The 15,405-nt window shown below is 43.2% G+C and overlaps 1 protein-coding gene across 2 annotated transcripts in view; it reads right to left on the bottom strand.

Annotated features, from left to right (window-relative positions):
• The window catches only part of ZNF385B (zinc finger protein 385B), a 306,355-nt gene extending 300,288 nt beyond the window's left edge, over positions 1 to 6,067 (bottom strand). Inside the window, exon 1 of one of the 2 annotated variants that reach the window (XM_081142157.1) lies at positions 6,020 to 6,067. The gene's annotated coding sequence lies outside the window, so the exon portion shown is untranslated. The remainder of the gene's footprint in view (positions 1 to 6,019) is intronic. The other variant, XM_081142156.1, reaches the window with a different exon arrangement.
• Between the last annotated feature and the right edge of the window lie 9,338 nt (positions 6,068 to 15,405).

Below are 15,405 nucleotides of genomic sequence, written 5' to 3'. Positions count from 1 at the left end.
TTGATGATAGAATAGTCTTTATTAAAGAACTAGTCATTTTTCATGAAGTAGATACAAAAGCCTGGTCATCTTTTTGTATCACTTTGTATGTATTTTAATCCATCTCTGCTATTTATGAAATTATAGAGTTGATGTGGCACCAAATGGATCAATGGATTGGCTTTTATTAATATATAGGCCTTCTGTATTTTTTCACTGACTTGCAAAAAAATATGCTCATAAATTTCTTTTCAAACTGATTATACTGTGCCAAATATGTTGAAGCTGAATAGGGGGTGATGACAGCGTTAACTCGAGTAAGATAAGATGACCCTTAAGTGATTCAGGGATATAAACTGTAATAGTATTATTTTCATGATAAACAACAACTGTTGTCTCTAGAACAACCACAGTGTGCACAGCACCCCATTGCTGCTCTTACCAATTCCTCACAACAACCAAGTCAACTCATTTCAGAGATCAAGAAATTGATGCCCAAAGTTAAGTAACCTCCCCAAGCTCTTCAACTTGGTAAGGAACAAAGTCAGGATTTGACTCAACACAATGCTGTGTTCCTAACCACCAGTCCACACTGCCTTTACAGACCAGATGCTGTAGTTCTCTACACAGGCTGGAAATTAGAATCATTTAGGGAGATTTTAAAAATACTGATAAATCATTCCCTCGAGATGAGCTAAAATCATTCCCTCGAGATGAGCTAAGAACAGCACTATTTATAAAGTTTCTGAGAGGATTTTAGTGTGAATCCAGGGTTAAAAACAACTGGATTAACAAATGCCAAGGATGGTTGTTGTTTTTAGAAAATACAGTACAGGTCTTTCTCCAAGGAGTGCGAGAACCACCAAAGCTCCAGTAGTTTATCTAGAACAGAAACACTAGATGGGGGCATACATCTACACCAACATCAGCAGACCATCCTTGTTTCTCCACAACCTGCTCCTTCTGTCCCACATGAAGATCCCACCTGGCATCTTAGTGCTGAAGCAGACCCAGAAAACTGTGTAATCCATACCCTCCAGCCACAAACCAGGAGCCCAGGAAAGAAGCAACTTAGCCCAGTGTCTCACACCAGCAGTAAAGGCAGAATGAGAGCTGGAGTCTCCTGCGCCTTATTTCACTGCTCCTTTCATAGAAAAATTTAGGAATCGGTAGGAAAACAGCTGGGGCCAGAAGTCAGCCAAGGTAATCTGAAGAGAATTTCAAGAAACAGAGAGAGCAAAGGAAAGAAAAGGTCATAACACGACAAAAAAGGAGAACAGCCACAATCTAAAAATGACTGATGGGTGAACGAGAAGGGATATATGATAAAGCAATAGAACTGGACAGAGAAAAATACAGCAGGGAGAACTAGCCCTTGCAGTGCCTTATCAGCAAAACAAGGGGAAAATACAAGAGTCACCACACCTTCCATTCAGCTTTGGGAAGCACGCTGAAGCCTACAGTACTTTCAAAATAGGAAGTAATATCAAAGCAAACACTAACTAGACAAATCACCGGACAGAGACACAGAGGCTGCCAGAAACTCCCAAACCCTGCGAAGCAGCATCTACTACCACTGCCACTCAAAGTGGAGTTCGTGGATCATCTATTTCAACATCACCCCGGAACTTGTTAGAAATGCAGTATCTGCCTGCCTCCTCCCTGACCTGCTGAACCAAAATCTGCATTTTAATAAGATCCCCTCTTGATTAAGATGCATACACAAATTTAAGAAGCCCTGGCTCTACTATAAGAACCAAATTGAGGAATTAAAACAAAGAGCTATTGTAGGCAAAAACTGGAACTAGAGAACTAGGTAGAAGTCAAGCTAATTAAATTATTTGTGAATGCCCCACGATATGCAAGGCCCTGAGCTGGGTATTCTGAGAAATGGATGCTTGAGGTTAGGCGTGGTTGGCCTGGTGCCTGTAGGGGAGAAGGCAGAAACCACGTATATATGAGGAAGACCATGACTTGTGGTCCAAGAGGAAGTCCAACAAAAGGGTTTGGAGAAGCAAAAGCTGAATTCAAAGGGCGATCAGGAAGCACACAGCCATTGCACCGACTCTGACAGGCAGAGAAGTAGGGAAGTGGGAGGGCCTGTTTCAGGCCAAGGGAATTGCATAGGCAAAGATGCAGAACTCACAGGTCTGCTGGGTGTTGCAGGAACATTGCCTGCAGCCTAGAGCAGTGTTTTTTAAATTGTTTCAAGCAGACTTGTGATTCTACGATGGTGCCTCAGAGACTACTAACAGTAGGGAGGGGAGGTTGATGGGATTGCTGGGGCCCCATTTCAACCACATAAGATTATATTTTAACAGTGGACTCCACCATTGAAAAATAAAATTGGAAACATCACTGAGCCAATACCTAAGTACTTCTAAAAATTATTACCTAGAGCTGTGCCTGGCATGTAGCAGTCACTCAAATATCCATTGAATAAATTAACAAATAAGTCAATGAATCTATGAAATCAAAGTAAAAAAATGTGGAGCTACTGTGGGGCTGGGCTGCAAAGGGTCTTAAACATCAGAGGAGACATTTTTATGGCATTTGGTGGGGCACTGGAGACAAGTTTATTAGCCAGTGACTGAGCTTGGCTCTGCTTTAAGGAGCTTATTCTGCAAACCAAGTGTAAATGGATTGGAAATGGGAGGGAATGGAGATGGGGAAACTAGTCAGGAAGACATCATGGTAGTCTCTAAAAAGAGATAAGAATCTGAATAAAGGCATCACCAAGGGGATAAAAAGATGGAAGAGCCGGCATCATGAGGCGTTGTGGAAATGGAGTCTCTGCGACTTACCTGTGTATTATATGTGGAAAGCAAAGATCCTGAGAAGGTCCTGGGTAATAGGGAGAAATACAGAAATTAACAGTTACCCTGTTCATGGAAGGAGAAAGATGTTGATTAGAATTTAGACTTGTTAGGTTTGAAGCACCTGAGAGTAATATAAAAGCCATCTCATAGGTGGTTCAAAATGTCACTATGAAATTTAAGAGGGAAAACAGAGGTAAGGATGTTACTTTTTTTTTTTAAAGTATATTTTTATTGATTTCAGAGAGAGGAAGGGAGAGGGAGAGAAAGAGATAGAAACACCAGTGATGAGAGTCATTGATAGGCTGCCTCCTGCACACCTCCTACTGGGGATGGAGCCCGCAACCCGGGCGTGTGCCCTGACCGGGAATCGAACTTCCATCTCCTGGATCCTAGGTCAATGCTCAACTGCTGCGCAAGGATGTTACTTTAGGAAAACAATCTAGCACTAATAAAAGGACACCATGGAATAAAAAAACAACATGCAAAAAAGCAAAAAGGAGATCATCTATTAAGCAAAGAGGATCAGGAGAAATATACAGAATTTAAAAAAATGAACAAGAAAAGGCAGGATAAAAAGACCATATTGAGACACATGGGGAACACAGACATGAGTGGGGGAGGTGGCAAAATAGAGAGAGTGAAATGGTGGGTTTGGGGGGCTTCTAAAATCCCAGAAGCAAATAAAAAGCCGTGGGAAACTGGGACAAACTTGCACACTGTGCTTTAAATCTTTGAAGACATGGGATCTTATAGGAACAGGAGAAAATCAATTTTGCTCTTTATTTCTGTTAAAGATTTCCACAAATAAGTCACACCTGTGAGAAGTAAACCAATTGCTTGTGTTTTTAATATAAAATTGTTGTTAAAAACCAAGCAATAATATCTTCAAATTCAGCTGAAGAAAAAAATCTGAAGGTGGGGGGAGGACAGTTCAAGGATTTAAGATTATTTTTTCTTTCACCGTAGAAGCTCCGCACAGCATTATTCTATGTAGACATCTCCCCTTTTAGAGCTGTGTTTGTTTTGCAGGATTTTTATTTTCTCTCTGAGCCAGGTCACTAACCTAAGAAAAAAGAGTCTGAGAACACTTGATATACTTTGATAGATCTTCATGTAATAGTTACACTTCATAAAAGTATCCTCCAACTGCTCTCAGGTCTCATTAAATGGCCAAATTTGGGTGACACATACTAATGACAGTTCCTTCTCTGGCTTGACTGTAGAGGAGACACCACCCTTGGTTTCCTTTCTACATCAGTTCAAGAAAGATACACTGGGTGTTGGGAGCACAGTGCAATACACAGATCTCATATCATCAAAAAGTACACTTGAAGCTTATATGATCCTATTAACCAGTGTCACCCCAATAAACTTAATAAAAAATTAATTAATTAACTATGTGACTCGGGAGTGGGAAGGAGATGGATAAGAGACTGAATGTTTAAAAAACAGAAGAGAAATAAAATAATTGAAAATTTATTTTTTTAAAAGGATACATTAAGTTCAACATTCTATTTTTGCTCTGGGAATCTGTTTATTGGTCAAAAGCTGTGAAGTACCAACATTTCCCCCCTACAGTTGCTACTTAGGGGTTATTAAACTTCTATAAAAAGATCATTACTTAGGTGATGCAAAATAATAGAATGCAAACAGAGTACATGAGGAATGATACTGCAAAACATTGATATCACTGGGATGATTCCAGAGAGGACAGGAATTTTTCCTTTCTTAGGAAGATTCACCTTCTCCAAAGAATTTTACTACAAACGCAAGAGAGGTCAAGGAGAGCGACAGGAATAGCTGTTTGATTTGTGGTTTTCAATCCAAGCTTCCTCCAATCACTTTTGGAAATGAGTAGGAACATAAATTATAAATCCAACAGATACTTGATTTATGGGAATACAGAATCTGAACTACAACCCACACTTTGAACAAATAAACATTTTCCACCTTAAAACCCTTAAGCCACAACAGACCTTGCAATGCAGCCTTGCATTCTCAGGGTATTTACCTAATAGAGGGAAGGGGTGGCGCATACTCACCGCACACACGGCATCAAAATAAGACGAAAGCACTCTGAAAACCAGTGAAATCGGGCCCTGAAATATTTCAGGAAATTCTTTCAAGCCAAAACCTTGAACTTTATATCTAAGCTGTAGCTTATTGACTTTATGAAAAGCTTCCTTTTTAATTTGATAGGTGCCTTTCCTACAGCTTCATGCATTGTTCGGAAGCTGCCAGTGCCCAAGCTGGGCTCCGTAAAGCAAATGTTTTATTTCTTTGGCTACATCGTAACAAAGTTTGCATTCACCTTGGTGTGATGCTCCTGAGCAAAGCAAAACCAAAAGGAACTGCAAGCCACATCTCTGTATGGAAAGGAAGACGGCGTTCGCCCAGCCGGGAACCTGAGCGCGTTCCAAACCTGAGCTGCTCTTGTACCCACGAGGGCAGAGGGCTCGGTGGCCGTTTATTTTCCTGGAAGAGCCACCGCACTCCCCATCCAGGTTCACCGTAGAGAATGTTCCTCCTCCAGTCTGGGAAAGCATTCGGGGAAGCTCCGTCCTGCCAGCTCTCGCCACCGGCCCCCGCAAATAACAGCGGCGAAACAGATGGTGCCCGCGCCGCGTCCCCTCCGCAGTCCCACGGGGTCCTTCCCCTCCGCGCGGACACCGCCGCCCAGCGCGCGGCCCGGACCCCGGGATCCCAGCAAGCAGCAAACTTTGGGACCTCCTTTCTGCCCCTCACCACCCCCGTTTCACCTTCAGGCAGCTGCAGAACTCTCTCGGGAACCCCAAGCTGCCTTCCTCCCACACCCCCTTCCCCCAAATACTCATTTATTTCCCGACGAGGAAGAGAGAGACGCCCAGCCCCAAACTTCCCGCCCAGGCGGCGGGGGCCTGCGGCTGACACCGAGGGGCACTCCCCCGTCCCCCGGGCCAGGCTCTCCTCCGTCCTTGGGAATCCGAGCCCAGAGCCCGCGAGGGGGACTCCACTCCTTCCGCCGCCGCCTCCTAACTCCAGGGGCGCACGGGAGCCTCGCCCCACACCCGGCAGCCGCGGCCGGCGTCCCCCTCTACAAGTGGGACCGCGGGACAAAGTGGAACCGCGTCGGGAGGGGCTCCGGGCCGTTCCCGGGGCGGCTCAGCCCGAGGCGGCGGGCGGGCGCCGGGCGGGCGGCGGCGCGGGGTCGGGCGCGGGGCTGGGCTGGCGCCCGAGCTTACCTCCGCGCGCGGGCCGCTGGCGCGTGGGGCAGCGGCTCCTGCCCCGGGGACCTGCGGCTCGCGCTCCGGCGGCGGCGGCGGTCCCGCCGGGGCTGCGCCGGGGCTTCGCGCAGACGCTTTCCCGCGATCTGCCGCAGCCGGGGCGGGGGCGGCGGCGGCACCGGCGACGGCACCGGCGACAGCTCGGCCAGGCGCGGTCCCGAACCGTCCAACTCCTGCAGGCGCGGGGCAGAGGCGCCCGACCGCGGCCCCAGCGCCTGGAGCCTGCGCGCCCCGCCTCGCCCAGGTGAGGGGCGTGTGCCCGCGGCCTCGGGGCGCGCCGGCGGGGGCTGCGCTCAGGCCGCGGGCCCGCCCGGCCTCCGGGCTGGCGGAGGACCCCGGGCTCAGACGCGCCCACGCCACTCCCGCGCGAGGCTGGCCACGGCTCCGCGGGCAGGGACCTGCGAGGCACACGCTCCGGGGCGAAGGAGGCGGGACCGTTCCGGGGCGCGCCGCCACTGCAGCGTCTCCCGCAGCATCGCCGCCTCCAAATCCCGCCTTGGCCGGCGTGCGCGCCCCGCCGGGCACAGGAGGCTCCGTCCCGACCGGGGTCCTCGCCGGCCCCCGCCTCGGGCTCGGGGCTCGGGTCCCGGATCACATTCCCGGCCGCGGCGGAGGTCTCGACACCCGGGTGCCGGCGCGCGGCGGGGCGGGTCTTTGGAACAGTCCTGAAGCCGGAGTGAAACTCTTCCTGGAGATCCCGAGACCCGCTCTGCGGTCCCCCCGCCGGCTCGGGCTGCGGGGCCGCCTCGGCGCCTCTGGCGGAGCGGGAGGCCCGCAGCGCCCCGCGTCGCCGCCTCGCCGGCCCGAGAGGCTGGGGCGGGGGCTCCTGCGCCCCGGGTTTCTCCTCCGTGTGTATTCAAGTTTTCAAAACTGAACCATGTCACTGGTTACCCCGATGCAGGGCATCTTCTGGAAACAGAGACATAGCCAAGGTGCTGAGTTCTGAAGGGGAGAGAACTTGGAAAGAAAACATTTAAGGGGAAAGGAAAAATAATTTTAGAAGAGTGGTTTTCTGAGATGACTTCTTTGGCTGGAGAAGCGCAAGAGTAATGAAGGACAAGAGAGCTGTGTTAGTAGAGATTTTTTTTTTTTTTTGACCAGATGATTTTAAAATATTATTCTTTGGTTTTCTTCTCAGATGATTGACACTAACTCCATCAATAATTAATCCAGCAGCTGTTAATGTCTTGGCATAACCGTCCAGAAGTAAATATCTTAGCGTCCAGCCAGAGCCAGTGCTGCTCTCCAGGGTGGGCTTGAAACCTGACAAACACACACTCGCACACCACCCTGTAGCTTTCAAAGAGGAGCAGGTTTATGACTCACCTTGGAATTTAGGGCTGTTGCAGGCACCCACACACCTGAGCGACCCTGTGAGGAGGAACATCCATCTGACAGACAGTTTTTATATGTGTAGAATTCTAGATATTTGCGCATCCAGGTGGGCATTCTCACTCACTCATTGCTAAGGGCAGACACCTACTGGTACATTTATTCTTTAAACTGTCCCCTATGTGAAATTGCTACAGGAAGCAAGCACCAAAGTTAAATCACCCCCCAGAAGAACATGAGCTGTGATGAACTGCTTAAGTTGTCGTTTACAAAATTAGAGCCTCAAGGTCCCTTCCCATCAGTAAGGGTTATTTTGAAAAGAAGTCATTCATGAGTCCCTGGAGGTCAGTAAGGTGGGGTTCTGGCGGAGTAGGACAGGCAGGAAATTCCAGAGGCAAAAGCCTTCCATGAGAAAAACACCCAGCTTCCATCCAGTGCCCTGCACTTCAGAGCTGGGAACTGTGTGGTTGCTGCTGAGCTCAGATAAATATTGGTATCTCCAGATAACCAAGGTGCAGAGCACTGGAGAGGGGCCCTTAAGGCATCAAGTCAACACCTTGGACTGCACTTGGAGGCAAATGAGTAACCTCTGCGGAGCAGAACACCTGTGAGAAGTGTTCCCTGTGGCTTGCACAATTTAGCAGCATGAGCATTTTTTATGTCCTGCAAAGTACAACTGTATCCCTCTCTCCTCCCTGTCTATTTTTAATCACCTATGGAGTAGGGAATAATTTGAGGGCTGCTTTCCTAACAACAGCTGAAAGAAGCATTAAATATATGCAGACAACTCCCAATTTCCCCCTGTGACATAGCTAAGAACTGTGCCTTCGTGTCCTTAGCCAAAGGCAAGATTAAGGCCTCTGGAAGCCCAAGCACAGAAATGTTTCAGAGCCTCCCTTCTAAATGCACTTCAACATGGATTCAACATTAAACGAAAAACCACAAGGTTCAAATATATAGGAAAAACAGCTTGTCTTTAGATTTCCTGATTGCACATTTGTGTCTGTTGGATAGCTTGGCACTGCCTGTGGCTGTCCAGTTTTACCTAATATAAGGGGTCCGCCTGTCTCCAAACTCTCCCACCACCATTTTCCTAGAACCGTCATTGCGCGTCCCTGGCGATAACGGAGTAAATCAACTTTGAGAACTATCAGCCTTCGGTGAGGAGCTTTGGCAGCGGGCAGCTGTCAGGTTAGCAACACAGAGGCCCCTAAACGTGGAGGAGGGACATAGCAGAAAGGGGTGAATTTAAGCCTTTTTCTACTGTTTGCGTTTATGAGGTGCGCGGTGCATTGCTTCCTAAACATCGAATAATATCGGCAGACAAACTGCTTTTAACTATGTCCTTAAAGTCAGTTTCCAGTGGATAAAGAACTTGGTGATAACAAGAGCAGCGTCAACGAATCTGAAGGCTTGATAAATCCGTTTTACTCAGTAAGAAATGGGTAAGAGCTTACACAATAAGATGCTGTGAACAAGGCTTTATAGACATTTTCGATTGCTCTGCAGACATCAGCAACACTCAGGTACCAAGGCTGGAGGCCATATTTTGAAAACCACTCTTAGCAGCAGAAGAAAACTAGGAACCAGAAATAAAAGACTCAAATTCCAATCTCAGCTGTCAATTTTAAGCCTAGAAACCTCAAGTGTTTCATTTGTAAGACAGGACTAATTATATCAGCCTTGTCTCAATGGGTTTCTGTAATAATCAAAAGACATATGGCGTATGAAACACTTTGGAAACTATATAGGAATATCAGTACCATTGGTTGATAATTGATCTGCTCATAGTTTGCTTTTTTTCCCATTGCTTTTGAGATATTTTGCAAATTTTCCTGAGTGTCTTATAGCTCCCGTTCAGTTCTCCAGTAATTTCCACTACGACTTTTTCCTGATAACTTTTTTCGTATGGCTCCAGCATCACGTCACGGGGAAACGTGAGTTCTAGAGTTGGACGCACAGGACTTGAGCTCTGACTTAGCACTTGTTCACTACTGATATTCTTCATTCCTTCTACATTTCAGTTTCCTCATCTGTAATATAGGAAATAAATATACCATTTTTATTGGGATAACCCAAGGACCAAAGCAAAGGGGAAAATATTTTTCAAACTGTAAAGGATCTGACAGCCCTGGCCGTCAGATGACTATGACAGTCGGGCATTGTCCCCCATACCAAAAGGTTGCCAGTTTGATTCCTGGTCAGGGCACGTGCCTGGGTTTTGGGCTCCATCCCTGATAGGGAGCAGGGTGTGCAAGAGGCAGCAGATCACATCCATGTTTCTCTCTCTCCCTCTGCCTTCCTCTTTCTCTGAAAATCAATAAAAATGTTTGTTTTTTAAAAAGATCTGACAAACGTTCAATGTAATTTAACAACTACTCGGGAAGTAAATAGGTTTATCTCCATAATGAGCAACAAGGTCTAGAACAGGCCCCAACGCAGGTTCAGCTAACATCTTGTATTTGCTCAAAACCACTAATATTTTTGTAAGGATCTCTGCCTACTTGAGATGGGCAATGATGAATTGAAACACAATGTTGAGGGTTTTTTTAGAGTGGGTAACTTTCATTATTATATTCTCATAAGTGTGATGAGAAAATAATGAGATAGGTCTTAAAGGCTAATGAGTTGGTTTTATGCAGAAATTCCACTTAGAATTTGACCTACACATTTATATCTAAAAAAAAATATATATATATATATATATATATATATATATATATATATATATGAAAAAATATAGGAAGTTTTAAATGGAAATCTTAAGGTTATTTCTGAGTTATCAATGTTTTATATTTGTCTTATTTTTAAACCTAACTCTATTATCTCTTAAATCTGACTGGAGTATCTGCATTTGGAAGAAGAGGGATATATAAAACAAGTTGCTAAATCTCAGGCTTACTGGAGGAGTTATGCTAATCTTTCTTCTCCCTGTCTTAGGGGATTGTTGTTTTTTAATGTGAATCACTAATATTCTGTGAAAAAGAATTGTCCTCTTGGCCTACAATTATTTTTTAACTGGAGATTGAATTTCTTTTTATCTTTTCTAATTTGAATCCTCTTAGCAGAGAAGGGCCATGTATTTAAATTCCTCACTCGCTAATTTGTGTCTTCCCTTTTGGTCATGAATACATTATGATTTCTTTATTTTGATATTTTAAAATTAGTTATTTAAGTATTTTTCCCAAGTGTGACCAAGATCTGTTTGTTTTCCCCCTTTCCTCAAAAATTTATTTTCGCCCGGCCGGGTGTGGCTCAGCGGTTGAGCATTGACCTAGGATTCAGGCGATTGGGGTTCGATTCCTGGTCAGGGCACATGCCCGGGTTACGGGCTAGGCAGCTGGTCAATGACTCTCTCATCATTGATGTTTCTCTCTCTCTCTCCCTCTCCTTTCCTCTCTCTGAAATCAATAATGATATATTTTTTTTAAAAAATAATTATTTTCTTGAAATCTAGTGGAATTGGTGCTTTGCTGTGACATTGTGCCCCTTTTCCAAGGCGATAATGTCTTTTGTGTCCAGGAGTGATTAATATTGTAAAAGTATTCCTTCTAGAGTCTAACTACAGCTTTGCAGTAATAACTGTGCCTCCTCGTATACATCTGTCCTTTGAAACTTAATCCAGCACTGCCTTGGGCCCCCAGATGAAGGTTACACCGACTTCACAATACCCCCAAATCCTTTCCTGATTAGATCGCAAGGTGATTACCCTGGTTAGCACAGATTCCCATTTGGTGCTTTGCTCTGAGATAGATAAAAAATAATTAATCTTCCTTGAACGGTGTTTGCAATTTTGATTTCTTCCCACTTTTCATAAATCTGAAGATGTGTTAACACTCCTGTCAAAAACGATTCATTTTTCCTAATCAGTCCTCCAGTTTGCTCCCTGGTGCATTTAACTCGCAGCTGCCTGGTAACTGGGGAAGCTCTCCAATGACTAAAGCCTTTTGATTTAAACTTGGTTTTTTTAAAGTTTTATATTTTTACCTATGTCATAATTTTAGATACATTACTAATTTTGAGCTTAGTGTGTTGAATGATTTTCAAAAAGCTCCAGTGTCTGGATAGCCAACACTTGGCCCTTAATTGAAGACGGAGCTCTATGTTCCACTTATTTTGCATGCATTGCCTCATTTTATTGTCATAAGAAGCCTGAGGGAGAAAATAGTAACACCATTTTACAGATGGGGAAAGTGAGAATCTGTACTTTTGAGATATGCCCAAGGGGTCACACACTGGAAGAGCTAAAATTCTAATTCAAATTTATCTTCTCTTTAAAAAGCTCTTTATATGCTACTTCTTGAGGTTAATCAAAAGGATCAATTAGACAATAAGTTCCACTGGGAGTAGAAATCACATCATACCTGTTATTTAGTTCCTTATAATATCTCATACAGAGCACCGTCCAGATATCTGTTTGCAGTGTAAATGATTCCTCATTTTCTATTTTTCACTTGCTACAACTATTGTCACCATAGCATTTGAAGCCTTTCTCAGCTTTGCCACCTTAAGGCTGGATTTTGGGAAAGGAGTTGAGAGGGCTGAGGAGGAAAACCCCTATTTCTTGACAAATTCCAAATATGATGAAGCCTTTGACCTCTCAGTTTCCTTCTATGTTGGGCAACCATCAGAATTCTACACTCTCTAGAAATGAAGTGGTTTTACTGCAGACCACACAGTGGTTGCTGCTGCTGCTTTTACTTCAATACCAACTCCTTCTGTTGATCTCCCATCAGTACCTTGCATTTTTACTTTGCCCTTCAGGTCTTTGCTCTTCCCCGTTTTCTAATCCATCAATCTTTTTCCTATCTCTCATTCTTATTAAGGATAATAGACTAATAATCTACTCAATTTAAAAACCGTTTTTGCTTACATTTTTCACCTTCCTTATACTGGCTGAAGCTCATGCATGTCCTTTTTATAAGGGGCCAGCTCCACTTGGCAAGTTTAAAGGGCCATCATAATCCTGACAAAATAATTCAGGATGATTTTGAAGCTGTCCTAGTTGGTGGTATTTTGTGAGTGCCCCTTGTGGTCTGAACTCTTTACTCAACCACCCTCCAAGAGTTTTCAAGCTATTGGGATCAAGCCTAAAGTACAAGTGACAATCATTTGAACATCAAACAGCCAAAGAACTCCATGCCAATAAAGGCATATTCTAGTGGAGAGGTTGCAATCATTGTAGTTCAGGTGGGTTTTCTGAAAAAAGTTCCCTGAAGGAGATGGACCCAGCTGAATTATAATGGAGAGCAGAGATGGTGTGAGCAATAGTGAGGGATCATGAAAAGACCTAAAGCTTGGGGGACAAAGACTGAAATTCTAGTACAAGCTACTTGGAAAGCAAACTTGGGCAATTGATTTAAACTCCCTGAGCTACCTGTTGGGCATTGGCACAATCGTGTAACCTCCCAGATTCACCTCAGTGAGCCTCAGCTCTCCATTTTTTAACATGTCCTCGCTTGCATTTACTTCACATTTATAAACGAATATTTTTTACTTTAGATGCAAACATCTAAACTTCCAAAACAGATCAACTGCATAGGTAGTTTAGTAGATTAGCAAAAATTTATTTGCCAAAAAGATTCTTCAGAAGGTCTGATTTTGTCCCTAATCAGATAACGAGCAGTGCCTGGAGACACTGTGGTTAAGTCAGGGATGTTGCAGGGATCCAGTATTACAGGGCAGGGATGCTGCTAAATAATCTACAACGCACAGGACAGCTCCGCACAACTAAGAACTACCCAAAAATAGCCACGGTTGAGAATTCGAAGGACAATTTGTGTGAACAAAGGACAGGATATGCTATATTCATGCTCACTAAAAATTAAAAACATTTAACACAACATGTGATGACATCAAAGTAGCAGACTTTTAAATAGTTGTACAAACAAAACAATGAGGCAAAGATATGGTGGAATGGATGTCTTATTCATGGGCGCAACTTTTTCTATAAATAGTGTTTTGTCATATTTATCAAACTCTTTAAATGATTATTCCTATTGACTCAACAATTTTAATCTAGATCTATATATTTTTAATATAATGCTAAATGTAGGGGGAAAAATGGGCCACAAAAATGTTTATTGTAGTTTTACTAATGATGAGAAAAACTGAAGGCCATCTAAGGGGAATTGTTAAATATATCCCATTAAAAGAATATTATGTAGCTATTTTTGTTGAAGTTCGTTAGGACTTTATAGTAACATGGAAACTTATTGATTGCAACATAAAGAGGAAAGGAGAAAATAGCTATGAAAGAGCATGATTGCTACTAAGTAAAATAAATCAATGTATGAAAAGATTGAAGGAAATGAAAAACCCATCCATATAAATTGATTTACAAAAGTTTTGATTGATGCAACAATTTAAGCACAGTATAAAGGCCATATAATATATACTTGGATATATCTTCACAATTGTATTTTGTGACATACACCATCTGATATTTCTTTCACATATGTATGTTATGTTTTCTCGATATTAAAGCCTAAGAAGACAAAGAGTTTGTTTTCTATTTTCTTCAACATACTAAGGATGTCATTATATGTTATATGAGACCATTAAACAATTGGCATGCTCTCATGCACTATTGATGGGACTGTAAGTTGATATAACCTCTCAGGAAGTTACCTTATTAGTGTGCATATCTTTCAACACAGCAATCCCACATTATGCAAGAGACACACTAACACATCTAAGCAAAGCAGTTATGTACAAAGGCGTTCATTATATTTTGGGTAACAAAAACATTTGAAGCAAACTAAATTTGCCAAACTACAGAAGAATGGTAAAATAAATTATGCTATTATATGTGAACTAAACATTTTATAAGCATAATGTATTCATATATTAACTTTTGTTATAAAAGTAATGAATGCTTTTCAAAAAGCAGTTAGCAGAGAATGAAGTAATATAGACTCAGTTTAACAGTGTGGTGATGCTCAAGCTAGTAAAAAAAAAAGCTGAAATATCAGTTTTTAAAACCTGAAGATCATCTGTACTTATCTATGTATTTATTTTGCTTAATAAAAAGTCATAAATATTAAGCACAATTTGGACAAAGAATGAAGAGTCATAGTCTATCTAGGTTAGCTTTAGGATGCCACTCAAGCTTATGCTGAGATTCATTAAATTACATTTCATTTGTTTTAATCTCAACTAATCATTATATTTCCTTTCTTATATGTGCTTCCCTGATGCTGGGAACTTACCCTTCTCAAGCAAACCCTGCCATCGCTAGACTGGTTCAATTATTGAATGTGTCTTCTTCACAGTAATTCCAAATTTACATTTTTATTTTCATTTCTGCTTTAGAATCTTATTTCTTCTAAGCAATTTTTAAGTTGCATACCAGACTTTCTGCTTATCTGTTTCCACTGAAAGAAAAAAATGCCATGAGGTTGGGACATTTGAGGCAAAATTTGGTATGGCACCAGCACACCTTTCTTGGCCTGCGTCAACGCCAACAATAACAACCAGAGATTTACCCACTAAGCCCTCCCTCTCCACTAGTGCTAACCTGTAATTCACACTCAGTCTTCCTTTTCATCACTCCTGATATCCTGATATCCCTACACCAGGTCCTTTTCGACTATCCATTTCTTATCTCATATTAACTTTCCACTCAACCATCTTAAAACCCCCCACACCTCTTATCCAGCAGGAAAAGCTTAACTCTTGCATTCCGGGAAGGTAGAAGCCACCCACCTTGAGCATCACCAGCTATCTTCCTCACCACAAGGAACACCTCAGAATTTCCTAACTTTATCTCTCCAAGGTGAGGTCTCCTTCACGTATACTCGATACCATTTCCCTTGTTTCTTTCAGTACAGCCCTCCTCTAGATTCTTGGTCTCATTTCTTCTTGCCTCTCCATCATTCAAGATAATAACTGCATTTCTGAAATACCTTCAGTGTCTCCTATTTCACTCACTGTGCCCTCATACAATTAACATATTCAGGGGTCTCCTATTTTCAAAATAAGAAGAAAAACAAACCACCCCTTGACTTTGC

Source organism: Miniopterus schreibersii (genome assembly GCF_964146895.1).
Source record: "Miniopterus schreibersii genome assembly, chromosome: 7".
Lineage (NCBI taxonomy): Eukaryota > Metazoa > Chordata > Mammalia > Chiroptera > Miniopteridae > Miniopterus > Miniopterus schreibersii.
This window is presented reverse-complemented; position numbering and strand designations above follow the sequence as displayed.